Source organism: Equus przewalskii, chromosome 19 (assembly GCF_037783145.1).
Source record: "Equus przewalskii isolate Varuska chromosome 19, EquPr2, whole genome shotgun sequence".
NCBI lineage: Eukaryota > Metazoa > Chordata > Mammalia > Perissodactyla > Equidae > Equus > Equus przewalskii.
Window position 1 is genome coordinate 716,266 of NC_091849.1, and position 20,888 is coordinate 737,153.

Consider the following 20,888-nt stretch of genomic DNA (forward strand, 5'->3'; position numbering starts at 1 on the left):
CCAGAACCACATGCCAGACACGCCGGAACCACCTCCCAGACAGACCTGAACCACCTGCTTGACACGCCGGTAGCACCTGCTGGACACCTCAAAATCACCTGCCGGATACACTGGAACCAGGCCCCTGAGACGCTGGAAAAACCCGAAAGACATGCCGGAACCACCTGCCTGACACTCTGGAATCACCACACAGTCATGCCAGAATGACCCGCCAGACACACCAGAAGCACCCACCGTACATGCCAGAGCCAACTGGAACCACCCTTCAGACACACTGGAACAATGATTCTGACACGACAGAACCTACTCCCGGACATGCCGGCAGCACACAACAAACACGCCAGAACCATCTTCCAAACGTACCAGAACCACATGCCAGACACACAGGAACCACCATCCAGAAATTTGAGAACCACCTGACGAATACGCCAGAAGCAGAGTTTGCGGCATACGGTTCCGGTATTTCTGTCAGGATTTTCCGGCGCCTAAGGGGCCTGGATCCAGACTATCCGGCAGGTGATTTTGGTGTGTCTGGCAGGTGGATCCAGAGTGACTGTCGTGTGGTTCTGGCATATCCAGCAGGTGACTTCCCCGTGTGAGTCAGGTTGTTCTGGCGAGTCAAGCAGTTGGTTCCGGCGTGTTCGGCAGGTGGTTCAGGTGTGTCCGGCAGGTAGTTCTGGCATGTCGGGCACCTGGTTCTGGCCTGTGCTGGACCTGTTTCTGATGTATCCGTCACATGGTCCTGGCATGTCCGGCACATGGTTCTTGCATATTTGGCAGGTGGCTTCAGTGAACCATGCACCTAGATCCAGTGTATCTGACAGTTGGTTCCATGGCATCCGGCAGGTAGTTCCTGTGTGCTTGGCATGTGGTTCTGGTACATCCTGAAGGTGGGTCCGGCGTGTCTGGCAGTTGGTTCCCGCATATCTGATGGGTGATTGTGGTGTGTCCGGCATGTTGATCCAGCCTTTTCCTGAAATTGGTTGTGGCGTATCCAGGACCTGGTTCCAGTGTATCCGGTAGGTGATTTTGGCGTGTCCAACAGGTTGTTCCGGCGTGTTAGGCTGGTGGTTCTGGCTTGTCTGGCAGGTTTTTGTGGCATGTCTGGCACCTGATTCTGGCATATTCGGCAGGTGCTTTCACTGTATCTGCCACCTGGTTTTGGCATATCCAACAGGTGGTTCCTGTGTGTCTGGCAGGTGGTTCCGGTGTGTCTGGCATGTGGTTCTGGTACATTCGGAAGATGGTTCCGGCCTGTCAGTTGAGTGCTTCCTGCATGTCTGGGTGTTGGTTCTGGCATGTCAGAGTGATGGTTCCAGTGTGTCTGGTGGGTGGCTCAGGTGGTTCTGGCATGTCCGGTGGGTGCCTCCGGTGTGTCTGGTGGGTTGTTCTGCATGTCTGTGTGGTGGTTCCAGAGTGTCCAGCAGGTGGTTCTGGCTTTTATGTCGGGTTTTTCTGCCGTCTCAGGGGCCTGGTTCCAGCCTATCCAGCAGGTGATTTTGGCATGTCCAGCAGGTGGTTCAGGCGTGTCGAGCAGGTGGTTCAGGTCTGTCTGGGAGGTGGTTGTGGCGTGTATGGCATGTGGTTCTGGCATACCTGAGAGGTGGACCGGCATGCCTGGCATGTGATTCCGGAGTGTGCATCAAGTGGTTCTGGCATATCCGGCAGGTGATTTTGGCATGTGAGACAGGTGGTTCTGCCATGTCCTGCAGGCGCTTCCGGTGCATTCTGGACCTGATACTCGCATCAGTGGTGGTGGTTCCAGAGTGTCCAGATGATGGTTCCAACATGTCCAACAGTTGGTTCCAGTGTGTCAGGCACGTGGGTCACACATGTGCGGTGGGTGGTTCCGGCGTGTGCCACAGATGGTTCTGGCACATCTGGAAGGTGGTTTCAGCATGTCCGGCAGATGGTTCAGTCTTGTCTGGCAGGTGGATCAGTCGTGTGGGGCAAGTGGTTCCAGCATGTGCTGTGCCAGTTTTTGGCTTATCCGGCTGGTGGCTCCGGCGTGTCTGGCAGATGGTTACGTTCTCTCTGACACATGGTTACGGGGTATCATGCACATGATTTTGACGTGTCCTGTAGGTTGTCCATGTGTGTCCGTCACATGGTTCTGGCATGTCCGGCAGGTAGTTTGAGTGAATCAGGCTCCTGGTTCCAGCATATGCAACAGGTGGTCCCAGCATGTCTGGTAGGTGATTCTGGCATATGCAGCATGTGGTTCTGGCATATCTGGCAGGTGATTTTGAGGTGTCTGGCAGGTGGTCCAGGCGTGTCCAGCACGTGGTCCTGGTGTCTCGGGCACCTGGTTCTGGCCTGTGCTGGACCTGTTCCTGATGTATCCGTCACATGGTTCCTGCGTGTCCGGCACATGGTTCTGGTGTATATGGGAGGTGGCTTCAGCATAACAGGTGCCTGGTTCTGGTGTATCTGACAGTTGGTTCCATGGTTTCTGGCAGGTGGTTTCCATGTGTTTGGCATGTGGTTCTGGTACATCCTGAAGCTGGTTCCAGGATGTCCGGCAGGTGGCTACCGTGTATCCAGAACCCGATTCCATTGTGTGCCATTGGTGCTTTCAGAGTGTCCAGGTATTGGTTCTGGTGTGTCTGGGAGTTAGTTCCCGCATGTCCAGTGGGTGATTTTGGCATGTCCTGCATGTTGATCCAGGCTTTTCTGGAAATTGATTGTGGCGTGTCCAGGATCTGGTTTCGGTGTATTTGGCAGGTGATTTTGGCATGTATGGCTGGTTGTTCCAGCGTGTTAGGTTGGTGGTTCCGACTTGTCTGACAGGTGTTTGTAGCATGTCCGGCACTTGGTTCTGGCATATTCGGCAGGTGGTTTCAGTGTATCTGGCACCTGGTTGCGGCATAGCCAACAGGTGGTTCCCAAGTGTCTAGCATGTGGTTTTGCTACATTTGGAAGATTGTTCTAGCATGTCTGTTGTGTGCTGCCAGCATGTCCGAGAGAAAGTTCTGTCATGTCAGAATCATTGTTCCACTGTGTCTGGTGGGTGGTTCCAGCTAGTTCTGGCATGTACTGTGGGTGCTTCCAGTGTGTCTGGCGGGTCATTTTGACATGACTTTGTGGTGGTTGCAGAGTGCGCGGTGGGTGGTTTTGGCATGTCTGTCAGGTTTTTCTGGCGTCTAAGGGGCATGGTTCCTTTGTATATGGCAGGTGAGTTCTCTCTCCCCTTCCTAAAGAGTTGGAAGCAAGATGGCTTGTGGCTTGTCTCCCATTGAAGGATGGAGGCAGAGTTTTGTGTCTTCCACCACTACAGCAAGGTAGGGCACGGCTGAGGGCAAAGGGGCCTTTCTTCCATAGGTGCTTTCTGACACTCTCTCCTCCAGTGCACAAGGATGTTTGGTTAAAAGTCTATTGTCTCTATCCACCTAAGCATGTGGAAGCACAGTCTTTTGGGCATAAGATCCATTGCTTAAGGGTAATATGTTGGCACTTCATGTGAGCCAGGTTGGCATGGTGGAAATGTGGCAGAAGCAGAAGTTCTAAAGCAGCGAGTTAAGGGCTGGGAGGAAATGGTGTTTCAGCTACCTTTGTATGAGTGTTTCCCAGTATGCTGTAAGAGCACTGTGGAAAGCGAGGTCTTTGTCAGCTTCCTAAAGAGCTGGAAGCAAGAAGGTTTGTGGCTTGTCTCCCCTTTAGGGATGGAACCAGTGCCTTGTGCCTTCTACCTCTAGAGCAATGTAGGGAATGGCTGAGAGCAAATGGGCTTTTCTGACATGGGTGCATTCTGACACTCTCTCAACCAGTGCACAATGGCGGTTGGTTAAAAGCATATTTTCTCTCTCCTCCCCACCATGTGGAAGCACAATCATTCGGGCGTCAGCCCTGTTGCTTAAGGACAAGATGTAGGCATTTTGTCTGAGCCGGGTTGTCAAGATGGAAATGTCCCAGAAGCAGAAGTTCTCAAGCAACGAGTTAAGGGCTCTAAAGAAACAGCATTGCAGCTTCCTTTGTATAGGATGTTCCCGGTACACTGTAAGAGCACTGTGGAAAGTGAGCTCTTCCTCAGCTTCCTAATGAGCTGGAAGCAAGACAGATTGTGGCTCGTCTCCCCTTGAGGGATGGAGGCATTTTTTTGTTTATTCCAACTCTAGAGCAATGTAGGACACGGCTGAGAGCAAACTTGGCCTTTCTGACATAGGTGCCTTCTGACACTCTCTCTGCCAGTGCACAAGGGTGGTATGAGAGGTTGCTGGTATGCTGCAAGAGTACTGTGGAAAGCGAGCTCTTTCTTAACTTCTAAATATCAGTTGGTTAAAATCCTATTGTCTCTCTCCCCCTAAGCATGTGGAAAGACAATCATTTGTGCCACAGCTGAATGATTCAGGCCAGACATGTGTGACCCACCTGCCTGACATGCTGGAACCAACTGTCAGACACTTCAGAACCATCATCTGGAAACTGTGGAACGATGAGACTTAGGTCCTTTATGTGCCAGAAGCACCTGCAGGACACGGCAGAACCACCTGACTCACATGCCAAAATCACCTGCTGGATAGGCCAGAACCATTTGACAGACACTCTGGAATCACATGCCAGGCATGCCGGAACCACCTCTCAGATATGCCAGAACCACGTGCCAGTCGTGCCTGGACACCTGCTGACTATGCCAGAACCATGAGCCAGACATGCCTGAACCATGTGAAGGATACACAAGAAACAGGTCCAGGAAATACCAGAACCAGGTGCCGGACATTCCTGAAGGAGCTGCTGGACACACCTGAACCATGTGTGAGACCAGCCTGAACCACTTGATGGATAATCCTGAAAAACATGCCGGGCACACCCGAACCAGGTGCCCAAAACACCAGCACCACCTGCTGGACATGCCAATATCATTTGCCAGATACCCTGGAACCAGGACCCTTAGACGCTGGCAAAACCCGACAGATATGCCAGAACCACCTGCTGCACACTCTGGAACCACCAACACAGACATGCCAAAACGACCCCCCAGACACACCGGAAGCACCCAGAAGACATGTCAGGACCACCTGGAACCACCTCCAGTACTCACTGGAACCATGACACTGACAAGCCAGAACCAACTCCTGGACATGCCAGAAGCACCCAATGGACACTCTGGAAACATCTTCCGAATGTAACAGAACCATATGCCAGACTCACAGGAACCACCTGCGAGACACTTCAGACCCCCCCTGGTGTATATGCTGCAACCAGGTGCCAGATACACTGAAACCACCTACCAGATACACCAGAACCAGGTCCCGGTCATGCCACAACGCCTGCCACACAAGCTGGAAACATCAGACTAACACGCCAGATCAGCCTGTCAGACACGCCAAAATCACCTACTGGATACACTGGAACCAGGTCCTGGACACACACAGAGCCAATTTCCGGAAAAGGCTGGATGAACATGCCGGACACGCCAGAATCACCCACCGGACATGCGGCAACTGACTGCCAGACATGGCAGAGCCAACACCTGGAGACTCTGAAAGCACCAGCAGCACAAGATGGAATCAGGTTCCAGACACATGGTAGCCACCTGCCAGACATGCCGAAACCACCTAAGGATGAATCGGAACCACATGCCAAACACACAGGAACCACCTGTCAGAGACCATGGAACCAACTGTCAGATATCCAGGAACCAGGCACCCGGTCTGCTGAACCCACCTGCCAAATATGCCAGAACCATGTGCCGGACACACTGGAACCATGTGATGGATACATCAGAAACAGATCCAGCACAAGCCAGAATCAGGTGCCTGACATGCCAGGACCACCTGCTGTACATGCCTGGACCACCTGCCAGTCTTGTGAGAACCACCTGCTGGATACACCAGAAAGAGGTGTCGCACATGCCAAGACCAAGTTCAGGACATGACTGAACCACGTGCCAGACAAACCAGAATCAGGTGCTGAACACGCTGGAACCACCTGCCGGACACATCGAAATCATCTGCCAGATACTCCAGAACCATGTGCTGCACACGCTGCAATCATCTAACAGACCTGCCGTGATCACCTGTTGGATATGCCAGAAGTAGCTGCCAGATTCACTGAAACACACCGGAATCACCCAATGGACATGCCAAACTACCTGGAACCACCGGCCAGACACACTGGAACCATGATGGTGACACACCAGAACCAAATCCCGCACATGCCAGAAGCACCCATTGAACAGGCCGGAACCATCTTCTGAATGTACCAGAACCACATGCCAGACACACAGGAACCACCTGCCAGATGCACAGGAACCACCGGCCAGAAACTTCGGAACCACCTGTTGGATGTGCCGGAACCAGGTGTCAGATACACTAAAACTACCTGCCGAATACGCCAGAACCAGACTTTGCGGCATTTGGTTCCAGCATGTCTGTCAGGATTGTCCGGAGACTAAGGGGCCTGGTTCCAGCATATCCAGCAGGTGATTTCGGTGTGTCTCTGGTGGTTGCGGAGTGTCCGTCGAGTGGTTTGGGCGTATCCGGCAGGTGATTTTGGCGTGTGAGTCAGGTTGTTCCTGCTAGTCAAGTAGTTGGTTCTGGCGTGTTCGGTAGGTGGTTCAGGCGTGTCCAGAAGGTGGTTCAGGTCTGTCTGGGAGATGGCTCCGGTGTGTCCGTCTGGTGGTTATGTTCTGTCTGGCACATGGTTACGGGGTAACATGCAGGTGATTTTGATGTGTCCTGTGGGTTGTCCAGGCATGTCTGACACCTGGTTCTGGCGTGTCCGGCATGTAGTTTCAGCGAGTCAGGCCCCTGGTTGACGTGTATCCAACAGGTGGTCCCGGCATGTCTGGTAGTTGATTCCGGTGTGTGCAGCACATGGTTCCGGCGTATCCGGCAGGTGATTTCAACATGTCCGGCAGGTGGTTCCAGCGTGTCCGGCACCTGGTTCTTGAAAGTCTGACAGGTGGTTCAGCCTTGTCTGTCACCTGGCCTTGGCATGCGCTACACCTCTTTCCGGTGTATCCAGGAGGTGGTTCTCACAAGACTGGCGGGTGGTCCAGGCGTGCCCAGTAGGTGGTCCTGGCATGTTGCGCACCTGGTTCTGGGCTATGCTGGACCTGTTTCTGATATATCTGTCTCATGGTTCCGGCATGTCCGGCACATGGTTCTGGCATATTCAGCAGGTGGCTTCAGCATACCGGGTGCCTGGTTCCTGGATATCTGACAGTTGGTTCCACGGTGTCTGGCAGGTGTTTCCTGTGTGTTTGGCATGTCATTCTGTACGTCCTGAAGGTGAGTCTGGGGTGTCCGGCAGGTGGCTACCATGTGTCTGGAAGCTCATTCCGTCGTGTGCCGTTGGTGCTTTCAGAGTGTCCAGGTGTTGGTTCTGGCATGTCTGGCAGTTGGTTCCCACATGCCCGGTGGGTGATTGCAGCATGTCCTGTATGTTGATCCAGGCTTTCCCGGAAATTGGTTCTGGCATATCCAGGACCTGGTTCTGGTGTATCCAGCAGGTGATTTTGGCGTGTCTGGCAGGTTGTTCCAGCGTGTTAGGCTGGTGGTTCTGGCATGTATGGCAGGTGTTTGGTGCATGTCTGGCACCTGGTTCTGGCATATTCGGCTGGTGATTTCACTGTATCTGGCACCTGGTTGTGGCCTATCCAACAGGTGGTTCTGAAGTGTCTGGCGGGTGGTTCCTGTGTGTCTGGCATGTGGTTTTGGTACATTCGGAAGATGGTTCTGGCTGTCCATTGAGTGCTTCCGGCATGTCCTGGAGTTGGTTCTTGCGTGTCAGGGTGAGGGTTGCAGTGCATCCGGCGGGTGGTTCCAGGTGGTTCCGGCAATTCCAGTGGGTGCTCCCGGTGTGTCTGGTGGGTTGTTCTGCAAGTCTGTGTGGTGGTTCCAGAGTGTCCGACGGGTGGTTCTGGGTTGTATGTTGGGTTTTTCAGTGTCTAAGGGGCCTGGTTCCAGCATATCCAGCAGGTGATTTTGGGGTGTCCGGCAGCTGCTTATCACGAGCCCAGCAGGTGGTTCTGGCATGTCTCGCAGTTGTTTGTGTAGTCTGGCACTCGGTTCTGGTGGATTCGGACAGTGGTTTCACTGTATCTGGAACCTGGTTGTGGTATATCCAACATGTGGTTCCAAAGTGTCTGGCAGGTGATCCGGCCTGTTCAACAGGCACTTCAGGTGAGTCCAGCAGGTTGTTAAGTTCTGTCCAGGTGGTGGATCCAGCATGCCAGGCATGTTGTTCTGGCATATCTGAGAGCTGCTTCTGGCATGACCAGCATGTGATTCTGGAGTGTCCGTCAAGTGGTTCTGGTGTATCCGGCAGGTGATTTTGGTGTGTGAGTCGGGTGGTTTTCTCGTGTCCTGCAAGTGCTTCCAGCGTGCTCTGGACCTGATTATCACATCTGCGGTGGGTGGTTCCAGAGTGGACAGATGATGGTTCCGACATGTCCGTCAGTTAGTTCCAGCCTGTCAGGCAGATGAGTCACACATTAGTGGCCTGAATCATTTGGCTGAGGCACGAATGATTGTCCTTCCACATGCTTAAGAGGAGAGAGACAATAGAATTTTAACCAACTACTCTTTAGAAGTTAAAGAAGATCTTGCTTTGCACAGTGCTCTGACAGCATACTGGCAACCTCTTATACCACTCTTGTGCACTGGTGGAGAGAGTGTCAGAAAGCACCTATGTCAGAAAGGCCAAGTTTGCTCTCAGCCATCTCCTACAATTTTCTAGAGTCAGAAGGAACAAAATAATGCCTCCATCCCTCAAGGGGAGATGAGACACAATCCGTCTTGTCTCCAGCTCATTAGGAAGCTGAGAAAGAACTCGCTTTCCACAGTGCTCTTAGAGCGTACCACGAACATCTCATACAAAGGAAGCTGCAATGCTGTTTCTTTAGAGCCCTTAACTCGCTTGAGAACTTCTGTTTCTGGGACATTTCCATCCTGACAACCTGGCTCAGATGAAATGTCTACTTCTTCTCCTTAAGCAATGGGGCTGAGGCTCGAATGATTGTGCTTCCACATGGTTAGGAGGAGAGAGAAAATAGGCTTTTGACCAACCGTCCTTGTGCACTGGTTGAGAGAGTGTCCAAAGGCACACATGCCAGAAAGTCACCTTTGCTCTCAGCCAAGCCCTACATTGCTCTAGAGGTGGAAGGCACAAGGCACTGGCTCCATCCCTAAAGGAGAGACAAGCCACAAACCATCTTGCTTCCAGCTCTTTAGGAAGCTGAGAAATAACTCGCTTTCCACAGTTCTCTTACAGCGTCCTGGGAACCTCTCATATAAAGGCAGCTGAATACCGTTTCTTTTCAGCCCTTAACTCATCGATTTTGAAGTTCTGCTTCTGCCACATTTCCACTTTGCCAATCCAGCTCAGACGAAATGCCTACATCTTCCCCTTAAGCAATGGGGATGAGGCCTGGATGATTGTGCTTCCACATGCCCAATATGCCGGAATGACCTGCCGCACATGCCAGAATCACCTACCAGACATGCCGGGACCACCTTTTGGATATGACAGAACCAGGTGTCTGATTTTCTGAAACTACCTGACGGACACACCAGAACCATGTGTCAGACACGCCTGGAAATCCCCCAGGACACGTCAAAATCACCTGCATGATACCCCGTAAACATGTGCCAGACAGAACGGAACCACCTGCCTGACACACCGGAGCCACCTGCTGGATACACCAGAAACAGGTGCAGCATACACCAGAACCAGGTGCCCCACACGACTGATCGACCTGCCAGACAAGACTGAACCATCTGCTGGACATGCCAAAACCACCTCTGGATGTGCCGGAACCATCTGTGGCACACGCCAGGAGCACCCGCCAGACATGCGTGACCCCACTGCCTGACATGCTGGAACCAACTTTCGGACACTTCAGGACTATCATTTGGAAACTCTGGAACCACCCACAGCAGATGTGAGCATCAGCTCTGGAATGCCCCGGAAGCACCTGCAGGACATGCCAGAACCACCTGACTCACACACCGAAGTCACCTGCCAGATATGCCAGAACCATGTGCCGGACACGAGGGAACCACCTCCCAGACAGACCTGAACCACCTGCTGTACATGCCTGAACCACATGCTGAACATGCTGGAACCACCTGCTGGACTCATCAGAACCACCAGCATGACACACCAAAATCACCTGTCGGATACGCTGGAAACAGGCCCCTTAGATGCTGGAAAAACCTGACAGACATGCTGGAACCACATGCCACACACTCTGGAAACACCACAAAGTCATGCCAGAATGACCAGCGAGACACACTGGAATCACCCAACAGACATGCCAGAACTACCTGGAACCAACCGCTGAACACATTGGAACCATGACTTTGACACGCAAGAACCAACTCCCAGACATGCCGGCAGCACCAAACTGACACACTGGAACCATCTTCTGAACATACCAGAACCACATGCTAGACACACTGCAACCACCTGCCAGACACTTCAGAACCACCTGTTGGATGTGCCGGAACCAGGTGCCAGATACACTGAAACCACCTGCCAAATAGGTGAGAACCAGTTGCCGGACATGCCACAAACACCTGCCAGACAAGCCAAAACCACCATCCTAAGACGCCACAACAATCTGCCGGAAATGCCAAAATCACATGCCGGATACACTGGAACCAGGTCCTGGATACGCCAGAAACAATTTCTGGAAAATGGCGAACAACCTGCTGGACATGCTGGAATCCCACTCCAGACATGTGGGAACCAACTGCCAGGCACGCCAGAACCAACACCTGGACACTCTGAAAGCACCAACTGCACACGACAGAATCAGGTCCCGGACACACGGTAGCCACCTGCCGCACATGCCAGAACCACCTTAAGCATGTACCAGAACCACATGCCAGAAACACAGGAACCACCTGCCAGACACCATGGAACCAACTGTCAGATACGCCGGAACCAGGTGCTTGGTTGCAGAAGGCACCTGGCAAATATGCCAGAATCATGTGCCAGAAACGCTGGAACCATGTGATGGATACATGAGATCCAGCATAGGCCAGAACCAGGTGCCAGACACACCTGAAACAGCTGCAGGGCACACCTGAAATACCTGCTAGACCAGCCTGAACCACTTGACGGACAGTCCGGAGCCACATGCTGGGCACACTGGAACCAGGTGCCCAACAAGCCAGAACCACCTGCTGGACATGCCTGAACCTCCTGCCAGTCTTGTGAGAACCACCTCCCGGGTACACCAGAAACAGGTGTCGCACATGCCAAAACCAGGTGACAGACATGACTGAACCACCTGCAAGACATTCCAGAACCAGGTGGCTAGCATGCCGGAACCACCTGCGGGACACGTCGAAATGGCCTGCCAGGTATGCCGGAACAATGTGCCATAAATGCCAGAATCACCTACAAGACATGCTGGGACCACCTATTGGATATCACTGAAGCAGGTGCCTAATTCACTGAAACTACATGCCAGACACGCCAGAACCAGGTGTCAGACATGCCTGGACAACCCACAGGACACGTCAAAATCACCTGCATGTTACCCCATAACCATGTGCCAGACAGAACGGAACCACCAGACGGACACACCAGAGCCATCTCCCAGACAGACCTGAACCACCTTCTGGACACGCCTGAACCACCTACCGAACACGCCAGAACCAACTACTTGACTAGCAGGAACAACCTGACTCACACGCCAAAATCACCTGCCGGATACGCCCAAACCACTCGACGGACACTCCGCAACCACCAGAGACACGCCGAAATCACCTGCCGGATACGCTGGAACCAGGCCCTTAGTCTCCGGACAATCGCGACAGACATGCTGGAACCAAATGCCACAAAGTCTGATTCTGGCGTATTCAGCAGGTGGTTTTAGTGTATCTGGCACCTGGTTCTGGCATATCCAACAGGTGGTTCCGAAGTTTCTGGCCGGTGGTTCCTGTGCATCTGGCAGGTGGTTCCTGTGTGTCTGGCATGTGGTTCTGGTACATTCAGAAGATGGTTCCGGCCTGTTCAATGGGTGCTTCCGGCATGTGCGGGAGTTGGTTCTGGTGTGTCACCATCATGGTTCCAGTGTGTCTGGCCGGTGGTTCCAGGTAGTTTGGCATGTCCGTTGGGTGATTCCGGTGTGTTTCAGTGAATCCAGCAGCTGCTTCTGGCATATCCAACAGGTGATCACGGCAGGTCTGTTAGATGATTGCAGCGTGTGTAGCACATGGTTCTGGAGTATCTGGCAGATGATTTCGATGTGTCCGGCAGGTGGCTCCAGCGTGTTCGGCACCTGATTCTGGTTTGTCTGGCACGTGGTTCAGTCATGTCCTGAACTTGGTCTTGGCATGTGCGACATCTCTTTCTGGTGTATCCAGCAGGTGGTTCTCACAAGACTGGCATTTGGTTCAGGAGTGTCCAGCATGTGGTTCTGGCATTTAGGGCACCTAGTTCTGGCCTGTGCTGGACCTGTTTCTGATGTATCCATCAGATGGTTCCGGCGTGTTGGGCACATGGTTCTGGCGTATTCGGCAGGTGGCTTCAGCATACTGGGTGCCTGGCTACTGAGTATCTTACAGTTGGTTCCCTGGTGTCGGGCACGTGGGTCCTGTGTGTCTGGCATATGGTTCTAGTACATTCGGAAGATGGTTCTGGCCTGTCCATTGAGTGCTTCCTGAGTGTCCGGGAGTTGGTTCTGGCGTGTCAGAGTGATAGTTCCAGTGTGTCCAGTGGGTGGTTCCATGTGGTTCTGGCGTGTCCGGTAGGTGGTTCCAGTGTGTCTGGTGGGTCATTCCCCATGTCTGTGTTGTGGTTCCAGAGTGTCCAGAGGATGGTTCAGGCATGTGTGTCGGATTTTACCGGTGTCTTAGGGGCCTGGTTCCAGCGTATCCAGCAGGTGATTTTGGCGTGTCCAGCAGGTGGTTCTGGTGAGTCAAGCAGGTGGTTCCAGCATGTCAAGCAGGTGGTTCAGGTCTGTCCCAGAGGTGGTTCTGGCGTGTCCAGCACATGGTTCTGACATATCAGATAGGTGGTTCCGACATGCCCAGCATGTGATTCTGGAGTGTCCTTCAAGTGGTTCTTGCATATCCGGCAGGTGATTTTGGCATGTGAGTCAGGTGGTTCCAGCAAGTCCTGCAGGTGCTTCCGGCGCATTCTGGGCCTGATACTCGCATCAGCGGTGGTGGTTCCAGAGTGCCCAGATGATGGTTCCAACATGTTCAACAGTTCGTTCCTGCGTGTCAGGCAGTGGGGTCACACATGTGTGGCGGGTGGTTCCGGCGTTTGCCACAGATGGTTCTGGCGCATCTGGAAGGTGGTTTTGGCATGTCCGGCAGATAGTTCAGTCTTGTCTGGCAGGTGGATCAGTCGTGTGGGGCACATGGTTCCGGTGTGTGCTGCACCTGTTTCTGGCATATCCGGCAGGTGGCTCCGATGTGTCCAGCAGGTGGTTCCGTTCTGTCTGGCACATTGTTACGGGGTATCATGCAGGTGATTTCGCCATGTCCTGTGGGTTGTCCAGGCACGTCCGACACCTGATTCTGGCGAGTCCAGCAGGAAGTTTCAGCAAATCAGGCACCTGGTTCCAGCGTATCCAAAAGGTGGTCCAGGCATGTCTGGTAATTGATTCTGGCGTGTGCAGGACATGGTTCTGGCATATCTGGCAGGTGATTTTGACATATCCAGCAGGTGGTTCCAGCATGTCCAGAACCTGGTTCTGGCATGTCTGGCAGGTGGTTCATTCATGTCCGGCACCTGGCCTTCGCATGTGCGACACCTGTTTCTGGTGTATCCGAGAGGTGGTTCTCACAAGACTGGCAGGTGGTCCAGACACATCCAGCAGGTGGTCCTGGCATGTCGGGCACCTGGTTCTCGCCTGTGCAGGACCTGTTTCTGATGTATCCGTCACACGGTTCCAGTGTGTCCGGCACATGGTTCTGGCATATTCAGCAGGTGGCTTCAGTGTACCGGGTGCCTGGTTCTGGTGTATCTAACAGTTGGTTCCATGATTTCTGGCAGGTGGTTCCCGTGTGTTTGGCATGTGGTTCCGGTACATCCTGAAGGTGGTTCCGGCATGTCCGGAACCTGATTCCGTCTTGTTCTGCTGGTGCTTTCAGAGTGTCCAGGTGTTGGTTCCGGCATGTCTGGCAGTTGGTTGTCGCATGTCCAGTGGGTGATTGCGGTGTGTCCGGCATGTTAATCCAGCCTTTTGCAGAAATTGGTTGTGGCGTATCCAGGACCTGGTTCCGGTGTATCTGGCAGGTGATTTTGGCGTGTCTGACAGGTTGTTCCGGCATGTTAGGCTGGTGGTTCCGCTTGTCTGGCAGGTGTTGTGGCATGTCCGGCACCAGGTTCTGGTGTATTCGGCTGGTGCTTTCAGTGTATCTGGCATCTAGTTGCGGCATATACAACAGGGGCTTCCGAAGTGTCTGGCAGGTGGTTCCTGTGTGTCTGGCATGTGGTTCTGGTAGTTTCAGAAGATGGTTCCGGAGTGTCCATTGGGTGTTTCCATCATTTCCGGGAGTTGTTTCTGGCGTGTCAGAGTCATGGTTCCAGTGAGTAATGCAGGTGGTTCCAGGTGCTTCTGGCATGTCCTGTGTGTGCTTCCAGTGTGTCTTGTGGGTCGTTTTGGCATGTCTGTGTTGTGGTTTGGGAGTGTGCCACGGGTTGCTCCAGGATGTTTGTCTGGTTTTTCCAGCGTCTAAGGGGCCTGGTTCCAGTGTATCTGGGAAGTGATTTTGGTGTGTCAAGCAGGTGGTTGTGGCGTGTCTGGCACCTGGCTCGGGTGTGCCCAGAATGTGTTTCCAGATTGTCCATCAAGTGGTTCAGGCTGCTCTCGCACATGGTTCAGGTGTGTCCAGCAGCTGCTCCAGGAATGTCGGGAACCTGGTTCTGGTATTTCCTGGACCTGTTTCTCATGTATCCATCACATGGTTCAGGCATGTCTGGCTCATGGTTCCAGCATAGTCAGCAGGTGTTTCAGGTGTGTCTGTCCCCTGCTTCTGGCATATCTGAGAGGTGGTTCCGGCATTCCTTGCATGTGATTCCAGACTGTCTGTCAAGTGGTTCTGGCGTATCCTGCAGGTGATTTTGGCATGTGAGTCAGGTGGTTCTGCTGTGTTCCACGGGGGCTTCTGGTGTGTAAAGGACCTGAGTCTCGTGTTTCCACAGTTTCCAGGTGATGGTTCAGAAGTGTCCGACAGTTGGTTCCAGCATGCCAGGCAGGTGGGTCACACATGTCTGGCCTGAATCATTCAACTGTTACACGAATGATTGTCCTTCCACATGTTTAGGAGGAAGAGACAATAGGATTTTAACCAACTGATATTTAGAAGTTAAGAAAGAACTCGCTTTCCAGTGCTCTTGCAGCATACCGGCAACCTCTCATACCACCCTTGTGCACTGGTGGAGAGAGTGTCAGAAGGCACCTATGTCAGAAAGGCCAAGTTTGCTCTCAGCCGTGTCCTACATTGCTCTAGAGTTGGAATGAACAAAAAAATGCCTCCATCCCTCAAGGTGAGATGAACCACAATCCCTCTTGCTTCCAGCTCATTAGGAACTTCAGAACAAGCTCACTTTCCACAGTGCTCCCATAGCATACCAGGAACATCTCATACAAAGGAAACTACAATGCTCTTTCTTTAGAGCCCTTAACTCGTTGCTTGAGAACTTCTGCTTCTAGGACATTTCCATCTTGCCAACCTGACTCCAACAAAATGCCTACATCTTGTCCTTAAGCAACAGAGCTGACGCCCAAATGATTGTGCTTCCACATGATTAGGAGGAGAAAGACAAAATGCTTTTAAGCAACCGCCCTTGTGCACTGGTTGAGAGAATGTCCAAAAGCACACATGCCAGAAAGGCCCGTTTGCTCTCAGCCATGCCCTACATTGCTCTAGAGGTGGAAGGCACAAGGCACTGGCTCCATCCCTAAAGGGGAGACAAGCCACAAACCTTCTTGCTTCCAGCTCTTTAGGAAGCTGAGAAAGAACTCGCTTTCCACAGTGCTCTTACAGTGTAATGGGAAACACTCATACAAAGGTAGGTGAAATGCCGTTTCTTCCAAGCCCATAACTCACCACTTTAGAACTTCTGCTTCTGCCACATTTCCACCATGCCAACCCGGCTCACATGAAATGCAAACATCTTACCCTTAAGTATGGGTCTTATGCCAAAATGATTGTGTTTCCACGTACTTAGGTGGATAGAGACAGTAGGCTTTTAACCAAATATCCTTGTGCACTGGAGGAGTGAGTGTCAGAAAGCACTTATGGAAGAAAGGCCGCTTTGCTCTCAGCCATGCCCTACATTGCTCTTGAGGTGGAAGGCACAAAGCACTGCCTCCATCCTTCAATGGGAGACAAGCCACAAACCGTCTTGCTTCCAGCTCTTTGGCAAGCTGAGAAAGAACTCGCTTTCCACAGTGCTCTTACAGCATGCCAGGAACATATCATACAAAGGCAGCTCAAACGCCATTTCTTCCCAGCCCTTAACTAGCCACTTTAGAACTTCTGCTTCTGCCACATTTCCACTTTGCCAACCTGGCTCAGATGAAATGCCTACATCTTCCCCTTAAGCAGCTGGGCCAAGGCCTGAATGATCATGCTTCCACATGCTTAGGAGGAGAGAGACAATAGGCATTTTACCAACCGCCATTGTGCACTGATGGAGAGAGCGTCAGAAAGCTCCTATGTCAGAAAGGCTCCTTTGCTCTCAGCCATGCCCTCCATTGCTCTACAGGTGGAAGGCACAAGGTTCTGGCTCCACCCCTCAAGGGGAGACAAGCCACAAACCATCTTGCTTCCAGCTCTTTAGGAAGCTGAGAAAGAACTCACTTTCCACAGTTCTCTTACAGCGTCCTGGGAACCTCTCATACAAAGGCAGCTGAAACGTTGTTTCTTTTCAGCCCTAAACTCATTGATTTTGAATTTATGCTTCTCCCACATTTCCACCTTGGCTACCTGGCTCAGACGAAATGCCTACATCTTCCCCTTAAGCACCAGGGAGGAGGCCTGGATGATTGTGTTTCCAGATTCTTAGGAGGAGTGACACAATAGGCTTTTAAACAACCACCATGTGCACTGGTAGAGAGAGTTCAGAAAGCACCTATGTCAGAAATGCTCCTTTGCTCTCAGCCGTGCCCTATATTGCTCTAGAGATGGAAGGCACAAGGTTCTGGCTCCACCCCTCAAGGGGAGACAAGCCACAAACCATCTTGCTTCCAGCTCTTTAGGAAGCTGAGAAAGAACTCACTTTCCACAGTGCTCTTACAGCATAATGGGAAACTATCATAGAAAGGCAGCTGAAATGCCATTTCTTCCCAGCCCTTAAGTCGCTGTTTAGAACTTCTACTTCTGCAACATTTCCGTCTTGCCAACCCTGCTGAGATGAAATGCATACATCTTCCCCTTAAACAATGGCACTGAGGCCCGAATGATTGTGCTTCCACATTCTTAGGTGGAGAGAGACAATAGGCTTTTAACCAACCACCATTGTGCGCTTGTGTAGAGAGTGTCAGAAAGCACCTATTTCAGACAGGTCCTTTTGCTCTCAGCCGTGACCTACCTTCCTCTGGAGGTGGAAGTCACAAAGCACTGCCTCCATTTCTCAAGGAGAGACAAGCCACAAACCATCTTGCTTCCAGGTCTTTAGGAAGGTGAGAAAGAACTCCACTGCCGTATACAAAGGAACCAGGCCACTTAGACGCCTGACAAACCCAACAGACATGCCGAAACCACCCGTCGCACACTCTGTAACCACCACACAGTCATGTCAGAACGACCCACCAGACACACGGGAAGCACCCAACATACATGCCAGAACCAGCTGGAACCACCTGATGGACACAGTGGAACAATGATTCTGACACAACAGAACATTCTTTTGGACATGCCAGCAGGACACAACAGACACACTGGAACAATCTTCCAAATGTAGCAGACGACTTTGGAACCATCTGTTGGATATTCCACAACCAGGTGCCAGATACACTGAAACCACCTGCCGAATATGCCAGAACCAGGTGCCCAAAATACCACAAACACCTGTCAGACAAGCCGGAACTACCAGCCTAACATGCTGGAACAACCTGCTGGAAATGCCAAAATCACCTGTCAGATGCCCCGGAACCAGGTCCTGATATGCCAGAATCAATTTCCAGAAAAGTCCAGAACAACCTGCTGGAAACGCAGGACTCACCCATCGGACATGCGGGAACCAACATCGAGACACCCTGGAACCAAAACCTGGACACTCTGAAAGCACCAATGGCACACAACAGAATCACATCCATAGCCACCCGCCGAACAAGCCGGAACCACCTTCAGAAAGTGCAAAATCACATGCCAGACACACAGGAAACACCTGCCAGACAGGATGGAACCAACTGTCAGATATGCTGAAACCAGGCACCCGGTACACTGAAGCCACCTGCCAAATACGCCAGGACCATGTGGCGGACATGCTGGAACCAAGTGATGGATACACCAGAAACAGGTCCAGCACAGGCTAGAACCATGTGCCGGACACGCCTGAAACAGCTCCCGGACACACCTGAAACACCTGCTCGACCAGCCTGAACCACTTGTCGGACAATCCAGAACCACATGCTGGGCACACTGGAACCAGGTGCCTGACACGCCAGATCCACCTGCTGGACACGCCTGAACCACCTGCCAGTCTTGTGAGAACCACCTGCCGGATACACCAGAAACAGGTGTCACAAACACCAAAACCAGGTGCCGGACATGACTGAACCACCTGCAAGACATCGCAGTACCAGGTGCTGGGCATGCTGGAACCGCCAGCGGGACACATTGAAAGCACCTGCCGGAGTCACAGGAACCACCTGCCACACACGCAGGAATCACCTACCAGACATGCCGGGACCACCTGTTGGATATGCCAGAACCAGGTGCCTGATTCGCTGAAACTGCCTGCCTGACACGCCAGAACCAGGTGTGGGACACGCCTGCACAACACACCGAACACCTTGAAATTACCTGCCGTATACCCCGTAGCCATGTGCCAGACACAATGGAACCACCTCCTGGTCACGCTAGAAACAGGCTCAGCACATGCCAGAATCAGGTGCCCCAAATGACGGATCCACCCATCAGAGCCGACTGAAGCATCTGCCGGACATTCTGAAACCACATTCCGGATACGCCAGAACCATCAGTGGCGCACAATGGAACCACACGCCGGACATGTGTGAACCACCTGCCTGACACACTGGAACCAATTGGCGGACACTTCGAAACCATCATCTGGAAACTCTGGAACCACCCACCGCACACGTGAGCATCAGGTCCAGAATGTGCTGGAATAACGTGCAGGGCACGCAAGAACCACCTGACTCATACACCAAAATCACCTGCTGGATACGGCAGAACCACTTGATGGACACTCCAGAATCACATGCCAGGAATGCCGGAACCACCTATCTGATATGACACAACCACATGCCGGACATGTCAGAACCACCTCTGGGACAGACCTGAACCATCTGCTGGACACACCTGAACCACCTGCCGAACTCGCTAGAACCACCTGCTTGACTCACCGGAACCACCTGCTGGACATGCCAAAATCACCTGCCTGATATGCTGGATACAGGCCCATTAGACACCGGAAAAACCCGACAGACATGAAGGAACCACCAGCCAGACACACCAGAAGCACCCACCGGACATGCCAGAACCACCTGGAACCACCCACCAGACACACTGGAACCGTCACTCTCACACGCAGAACCAACTCCAGGACATTCCAGAAGTGCTCAACGGACAAGCAAGAACCATCTTCCAAATGTACCAGAACCACATGCCAGACACTTCGGAACCAACTGTTGGATATGCAGCATCCAGGTGCCAGATACACTGAAACCACCTGCTGAATATGCCAGAACCAAGTTCCAGACACACCACTAACACCTGCCAGACAAGCCGGAACCACCAGCCTAACACGATGGAACAACCTGCTGTACATGCCAAAATCACCTGCCAGATACACCGGAACCAAGTCCTGTATACGCCAGAACCAGTTTCTGGAAAAGGGCAGAAAAACCTGCTGGACATGCCGGAATCAGCCACCAGATATGCGGAAAGCAACTGCCAGACACGCCAGAACCAACACCTGGACACTCTGAAAGCACCAACCACACATAGTGGAATGAGGTCCCAGACACACGGTAGCCAGCTGCCGGACACCCCGGAACCACCTTCAGAATGTATTGGAACCACATGCCAAACACACAGGAACCACCTGCCAGACACCATGGAACCAACTGTCAGATATGCTGGAACCAGGCACCCGGTATGCTGAAGCCACCTGCTGAATACGCCAGAACCATATGCCGGACACGCAGGAACCATGTGATGGCTACACCAGGAACAGGTCCACCACAGGCCAGAACCAGGTGCCGGACATGGCTGAAACAGCTGCTGGACACACCTGAACCACCTGCTAGACCAGCCTGAAACACTTGACCGAAAATCCGGTACCACATGCCAGGCACACCGGAACCAGCTGCCCGATATGCCAGAACCACCTGCTGGACATGCCTGAACCACCTGCCAGTCTTAAAGATTTTATTTTTTCATTTTTCTCCCCAAAGCCCCCAAGAACATAGTTGTATATTCTTTGTTGTGGGTCCTTCTACTTGTGGCATGTGGGATGCTGCTTCAGCATGGTTTGATGACAGTGCCATGTCTGCACCGAGGATTCGAACCAAAGAAATACTGGGCCTCCTGCAGTGGAGTGCGTGAACTTAACCACTCAGCCATGGGGCTAGCACCCACCTGCCAGTCTTGTGAGAACCACCTGCCGGATACACCACAAACAGGTGTCCCACACACCAAAACCAGGTGCCGGACACGAGGGAACCACCTGCAAGACATGCCAGAACCAGGTGCCATGCATGCTGGAACCACCTGCCGGACACG

The 20,888-nt window shown here is 52.5% G+C and overlaps 1 long non-coding RNA gene across 2 annotated transcripts in view; it reads right to left on the reverse strand.

Moving 5' to 3' along the window:
• Positions 1–3,305: 3,305 nt before the first annotated feature.
• Positions 3,306–20,888, reverse strand: part of LOC139077195 (uncharacterized) — a 76,024-nt gene continuing 58,441 nt past the window's right edge. For both annotated transcript variants that reach the window (XR_011529510.1, XR_011529512.1), the window contains exon 3: positions 3,306–3,334. This is a non-coding gene — a long non-coding RNA (uncharacterized lncRNA). The remainder of the gene's footprint in view (positions 3,335–20,888) is intronic.